Source organism: Aristolochia californica, unplaced genomic scaffold, assembly GCF_029961685.1.
Source record: "Aristolochia californica isolate CCGP_79_NKW_82.1479 unplaced genomic scaffold, dmAriCali1.0.hap1 SCAF_12, whole genome shotgun sequence".
In the NCBI taxonomy this organism is placed as follows: domain Eukaryota; kingdom Viridiplantae; phylum Streptophyta; class Magnoliopsida; order Piperales; family Aristolochiaceae; genus Aristolochia; species Aristolochia californica.
Window position 1 is genome coordinate 2323561 of NW_027181793.1, and position 7569 is coordinate 2331129.

At 34.5% G+C, this 7569-nt stretch overlaps 1 long non-coding RNA gene across 4 annotated transcripts; it reads right to left on the reverse strand.

The window, feature by feature from the left end:
* Window positions 1-1575: 1575 nt before the first annotated feature.
* LOC137946194 (uncharacterized) lies at window positions 1576-4841 on the reverse strand. 4 transcript variants are annotated; one of them, XR_011111048.1, is made up of 4 exons: window positions 4705-4841; window positions 2870-2993; window positions 2536-2663; window positions 1576-2423 (listed from the first exon to the last, which is right to left on the reverse strand). It is a non-coding gene; the product is annotated as an uncharacterized lncRNA (long non-coding RNA). The 4 variants fall into 4 exon arrangements; XR_011111050.1 differs by having other exon boundaries at window positions 2753-2993; XR_011111049.1 differs by having other exon boundaries at window positions 2870-3001.
* Between the last annotated feature and the right edge of the window lie 2728 nt (window positions 4842-7569).

The following is a 7569-nucleotide window of genomic DNA, read 5'->3' on the forward strand; positions in this document are numbered from 1 at the left end:
AGCACCAGTGTGAGGGAGAGTGTTGGAAGATATGGAGGGCTGCTATTTTATACGAGAAGATCATAGACATCATTTGCAACAAGTTGGGAGTTCATGATGTTCTCTCACCCCCAGTTTGAGGGAGAGTGTTGGAAGATAGGCCAAAACCACACGACCAAGGAAGACCCATATATCCAAGTGTGTTGGAAGATGGGCCCAAGCCCATAAGATCAAGGAAAACCTACATATCCAAGATTGTTGGAAGATGGGCCCAATCCCATAAGATATGGGACCCACCATGATCACGTGAGGTGGCATAAGAAGTTTTACACAATAAGAAGTATAACAAAGCCAAAATTACTATGGAATCAAGTCTCAAAGAGGAGTTTCAGTTTAAAGGAGTTTTAGTCATGTTAGTCTGTTATTTATATTGGATTATTTAATTATGCTAGGACTTATCTTTAAGTGTTAGAGTTTGAGTTTAATTGGGACAAAAGTAGTTTAATTGTAATTGGATTCTACTACCTTCCTCTATTATAAATAGAGGTTCATGTACTCTGATTACAAGAAGTCAATGAAGTATTTCTCTTTTCCATAAATTCAACATAAATGTTCCCTAATTCAAGGAAATTTTGACAAAGTTACTCATGAGCCTTGTGAGCCTATCAAAGAGAATATGCACTCCTATTTTTTTTTTTTATCTTTCTCAAGGAAACCAATTGGTTAGTGCTACAAGATGAGGTCGAGTGTTTCTCTTGTGAAATCGGTGGGTATTTTCTTTTATTTGTTTAGCTTCCTTGCTCATGATATGGAAGGATATGTTGAGATTTGTGTGACACTTTAAGGGATGTTCAATGTTGATTTTGCTAGTGTTCCTCTTTGCAGGTGTTGTTTTAGTTGTTTATGGAATTATTTCTCCCTTTGTCCCACTTTAAATTCTAAGATTTTTTTAATGTAACATCTTCTTTTTATTGTTATTTTCTTAATGGATCGTTAAGCTCAAAATGCGAAAAGTGCTCAAAGTTTATTTGAGAGGATGGTGGTTCAAATCCATTAATGATGGTTGTTTTTTAAACATTTATAGGTATTTTAGTTATTTTTCATGAACACTAATTCAGAAATAATTTTGGATAGAAAACAATCTAGGAATAGGATTGGATGAGATGAGGACCAGAGTTCAAATTGTATCAAATTGTATCCAAACAAGAGAAGAAACTTCTTCTCTTCTCTTTTATTTTCTCTCTTCTTTTTCTTTTTCTTTTCTTTTCTCTTCACTTTCTGTGTTTCAAATATAACCTTAGGGTCAGCCAAATAGATTTTATTTGTTCACTTCTTTGCTCATCAAAAAGACTATAATGGGCCTAGATAAATCCCCTTTTTCGTACATCATATTCAACTAATGTAAACTAATTAAAAAAATATGCAAAGAACAACAAAAATAAATAATAGGACCATAAATGTATAAAAAAATAATCATGTGTCAAAAGATATATTTTGTTACAGAGATGTTTTATTGTCACAAATTGTAAGAAAAAACCTACATAGATGTTTTGTTGTCACAAGTAATATGTAACCAAAATAAAATAATCAAACTATGTTAGAAGAATCGTTTTGATGTTGCAAATTATAAGAGAAATATGAGATTAACAAGACTTCTATTACTAGTGGTACCTATGAAAAGGACAACCAAGAATCCTAGAAAGTGTAAACCTATCAAAAGGGCTATTATGATCAGAGTGAAAGCTTTTAAAAAGGTGGAACTAACTGCTTGATTCAAAGTCAAGACCATCCCATATGAAAAGGGTTACCTAGAGCCAAAATGGGACCTGTAACACAAAAATAAAAACAGTTTCCTAATTTGGGTGAAAGTCATTATCAATTAGACCATTATCATGTAAACTTAGTATATTGTTTATCCTATAAAACCAAATCTGGGGTATTAAGTATCACATCTGGGGTATAAGTTAACATGCAGTTCCTCCCTTCACACAAGTTTCATCACCCAAAGCCAAAATATCTCCTTCAAATGCTATCTCTTGAGTCTTGACCCATCTCTGCATGTGCATGCTGGATAAGCCTTCAAAGGCTCACTGGGTTCTGTACAATTAGAACACCTTCCCGTCTTACCAAAGACTCCTCGATGACAGATTCTGATGGATCCTCCACAGCTGTGGTTGACCATTTACACTGGATCAAACATTGGATGTGTAATTGTAATACTTCCTAGTTCATAATTGAGTTGGATGGAATTGAATTCCCGCCTAGCACCACTGATCTCATTGCTTGGAGTTGGTTTAACCTTATATATTTCTCTCCAGCTCCAAGTCTAGATAATGACACTAAAAGGCAAGAATAATTCTTGCATCTAGCTGAGGACAGAGAAGAACTGAACCTTCATATTGTTCCAATACTACATGATAAGCCTCTTCTTTCGTTAATGACTCCTGCATGAGAGAACAAAAGGCAAATTTGTTCAAGAATTTCAGAATTTAATTATCCTTCCAAAGGCTTTTGTCAAATTTGTCATCAGATAATTCTCTAATATAATAAACTTACTTGCTGAATCCTGAAATAGCAAGCAGATATTGCCCCTTTCTGTCATTTCTCCTCCATTGTATTCTCTCGTGGGTACCTTAAAGTTCAAAGAAGGGCAACAGTAAAGGGCTCCCGTTTCTCACACTCATCTGCATTACAAGCAAGAATCATCGATCTCTAGTTTTTCCTGTGCCTTCTAATTGTCTTGAAGCAATCTTACAGTTTGAAGAAGTATTACAGGACAGGATAATCACATCCACAGTAAAAATATTGTCAAGTTTGTTTTGATCAATGGCTTCCTTTAACTTCAAAAATGTAACTTCACAAGGCATAATATGAGTAGACGCTCTCATACCCTCATCAGATGGAAAATTTTGCCTCCTTGGCTGCATTTGAAACTTGTGAATCGATCATTCTCACAATACTGGAAATTCATCATGTGAGATATAAGCCAACCAGGCCATTGACCAAGTCCTGTTCTGTGGTCCTACCAGACAATGGAGTATAGTTAGCTCAGCACTGAAGCAGTGAACTTGAAAGTGCTGTCCCACCTTGTGAGAACAATAGACTTATGAGACATTTCACAGAATAAAATAAAACATTATCAACCCTGCCTCATGCTTTGGCACTTTAAGAGGGCGGCCCCACAGCAAGCTTGATTTTTTTTTTTGGTTGAATGGTGGCAAGCTTGAATTTTAACTAGATGAAAAGACCAAGTTGTCTTTTGTTCACTGTCTCTTTTCAAATCGCCTTTTTTTGGGTGACATTGAGAAATTCTCTACTACCACTGCTACAATTTTATTCTCCCCATGTGAGATCTTATGCCCACCGCATAAACACAGACATTGGTCTATGTGTGAGTTCTCCTCAAGCCACTTCGAAATCACAATTTTGCTTCATAACTCCAGCACGTACGTTTGGAGTTACATTGAAGCTATTTACCATGGGTGAAGAGCAGTTGTTTTATTCAATGCATGTATTTGATCAACATTTACTCTTCCAATCATTAAAAAGAAAAAGGCGGTGACTCTTCTAGAACGATCTCCACATAGATGGCCTTCCTCCCAGAAGGATGTCGTTGAGCCAGTCAGTCATGTCTTGCAAAAGTTTTAGGTTTTCATCAATATAAATTTGTATCTATTCCATTGACTCATCAAGCCAAATAACAACAGATCAGAGGGCCAAAAAGTCTGATGTTAAAAACTGAAATAGGGTGTCAGTACCTATAAGTCATATGTAGTTCTGGAAATGTGTCTGCTCGTGTGCACCATATGATCCCTCATGATCAATGTTTATACGAAGAACACACATGCATATGCAAAAGCATATTTGATGTATCACTGATTTAAGCTTCACACGAAAAGTCTTGCCAAGTCAAGCTCTGACACAGTGAATCCTATACAACATAATGAATGGAGTTTTTACTTCATTCTCTAGTAAGCTGTTAAGGTAGGTGCACTTTCTGACAGTTTCTGCTAATCTTTTGCCTCACTTCACAAACTCTATTCTCCTCAATAATTTTTTTTTTTTTTTTTGTCACAAAAAAATACCACATCTCCTAAAGTAACAACAACTAAGGCAAACTCAAGTTTTTTTAAACCCAAAACCCACATAGCAAATCTATAACAGTATGATACTTAGCATTTTATAACCTACAGTATTGTAGTCACTCAACAGGGCCATCTACCACAGTAATTCATTAATTTACTACCCAAAGAAAACACAGTAAGCCCCTATGGCCCAGTATTACTTGAATCACAAACAAAGGAAAATACAGTCAGCCCCAAATGGTCCACTATTACTTGAGCCACAAACTAAACCTTCAATTTTCTGTCATACACATAGCATGCAGCAAACTGTTTCAGAAAAGACTCTAAATTCCGAAGGTTTAACCAAGAGCGAGACCAATCAATATAAAACTAAGACGTCATTAGTAAAAAAAAAACTCCTTTTACTTCAACTGAAACAGCACCCAGTTTATCTACTCTTTTTCCATTTCATCTGCCTCTCATCCTCCTTCAGTATAGCCAACATATCCCACACACATCACAATGCAAACATTTTTACGATACTTGAAACAATCTCTGAAAGAAACTCAATGCTTAATGGGAAGTGAATGGCCTCTACATGAATTATAGAGAAATGGGAGTTACCGCATTAAGTGCTTAAACGAAAACATAAAAGACTTACACAGATCTGTATCCAGCGAGTCAAATTTCAAAGACACAAGCACCAACAAAATATGCGAAGCTTTCACCTGAAAAAGAGGTGCCGAGGCAACAATTTATAACTGCAGCTAAGGCTGGGGTTAGGGCATTTAAATGGGGGAGGGGAAATGCTCGCTGGCCTCCTATCAACTTTGACCACATCGGACATGCTTGGGCAATGAGTAATTAAAGTTGAATCCTGACCATATTTTAACGACCAAGAAAAATGTGACACATAGTCACTTTTTCAATAGAAATGAAAAGTAATTAAAATTGTTGTCTTTTCTGTCTTCTCTTAAACCTTATTTCATAAAAAGCATGTCACTTCTATCAGTTAATTAAAATTAACATTTTATAATAAAAAAATAATTTTGATTCTAAGCAAAAATCAAGCTAATTGAGAAGAGTTGATTATATTAGAAATATTAAAAATATAATTAATTTTTTAGGATAATTTAATTTTAAATATGGTTAGATTATGTAAAGTGTTAGTTTCATAAAGTCATTTTAATAAATTTTCATTTTATTTTATTTTTTATGTACATGGGTATCCTACTAGAATTATTCTATATAGGTAGGTGACATCTTCTCAGTTAAAATCAAAAATCTCACCCGTTTGATGGCTATTTTAGTTTTAATAACATTGATTTTAACAAATCCAAATCATATTAGAACGAAGTTGTTGTTTGAAGGTTAGAACAACAAACAAGGAGATGACACGTCACGTTAATTTTTGTGTTTAGCACTTTTAATGATAGAAATAAAAACAATGTCAAGTCAATTTTTCTAGCCAAATCATTGTTTATTTGGACAAGTTAAAAAAAAAATCTAAGTTCAATCACTAAGTGACTCGCTACATTTTTTTGGGACAAATAATTGAACTAACAACTAAAACTAATGAGATAGTTTGATTAACTTACCCTAAACATAAATTGTAACAGACAGATACAAGATCGTTAAGTCTTTTATGCACTAATCTATTGCATTTTGTGCATGTGAATACTCTACATGTTTGACTCAAAACTTGAATAAAACTTAAGGGTGGGCATTATGTCGGGTTTTGCAAGGAACTCGACCCAACCCGACCTAAAAAAGCTCATGTTATGGTTTTGGGTTTCACCCCGCAGGTTGGGGACAAGATGGAAAAAATCCAATGGGTTTTAAATCAAGGACGATTTCTGTAAACCCAACCCATGGGGATGAGATGAGGATATAAAACAAAGTACAGACAAGTCAGGGATTGATCAAGTTGAAGGGGATAGGTCGGGTTTATGGGGGCCGGGCGGGGATGAATCGACTTTACAGGGATGGGGTGGGGATGGGTTGAGTTTAAGTTAGGTTTACAAGGACAGGGCATGAACGAGGTTGCAAGGATGGTGATCAGGTTGGGGTTGGGTTTTATTGGGTTCAGGCATGCCCACCCCTAATAGCAACTTTTTTCAAATTTGGAAAACTATTCCCAAATGTCCTCCACCATTCAACTTTAAATAATCAAATGAAAAAATAAATCCAATAAGTAATATCTAAGCTTAAAAATTAATAACAATAAAAATATATTTTTATAAAATTATGTATCTACCTAAAAGCATCTTGTCACGTGACTTGATGGCCATCACCCATTCGGGTCCTCTTATGAGTCTCTATATGTTTGAAGTTCATTAGTAGTGGCAATTGAATATCTTGATCATTATTATAAAACTTTTTTATGACATCTAAATAGATTTGCATTGACCGGAGGGAGTTAACTTGCTGATGTTGGGTTAAAATAATTTTAATAAAAGGCTTTTAATATTAATAATTTTAGTGCATGAGAACTAAAGCTCAAAATTTAATACCAAGTGGTAGAACTGCATGTCCGTTTTGTATTTTGTATATCTTATTTCTTGTTGAAGAGCAGATATGACAGAGCGTTACATGATTCTCATAATAAGAAGTCTTATAGAGCCACAATTATTATGAAAGGAGTTCTCATAGAAGAGTTATGTTAGTCTTCTCTTTATGTTCAATTGTTTAATTATGTTAATACTTATCTTTAAGTGCTAGACTTCGGGTGTAATTGGGACAAGGGCAGTTTAATCGTAATTGGACTCTACTACTTTCTTCTATTATAAATTGGGGCCTATATGTGCAGATTACATCAAGTTAGTGAAAATTTTCTCTTTTCCATAAATTCAACATTAATATTCCATTCTTCACTAGTCACCATAAATTATGAAACAAGCTTATTTCTTTGAAGACCTTGAGATATTAGAATTTGTTGCAAAGCAAGTAGCTATTGGGCAAATCAATTCTCTCCCCTTGCTGAATTTTTACATCAAAGTCAATACAAATATATGATTGTAAACAAACTTAAAAATATTTCTCGCATGATTAACCACTTGTTGCACCTCTCCTATATATCTAGCAAAATCCTCAAACATCAAGTCCACACAATGTGTACTATAGCAAATCAAATACAACTTTGGAAACTGTTGCATTAAACGTTACTCATATGGAGTTCATAAATTTCTTGAACACTTTGGACAACATTTTCGCACTTTTAGATTCCTCGAATGTATCTATTACTTTTAAGGAAACCAACACTCAAGGACAATAAACCAAAAAATATTAAAGTCTTCTTACTTTATTTGTCCAACCTTTAGCCTATAAGGGTGTATCCTATTTCTGTCAAATATCTTTTAAAAGATTCAACGCGGTCTTTAACATTTGCAACACTTAAATCCAAAAGTTTTCCCCCTGTGCATTATCATCTATGGGTATGGGGCCTCTAAATCTTGGTCCAATATAAGATATAAAATCAACCATAGGAGGAAACTATTGAAATTAAGAGCATTAAAAAAATATAAGC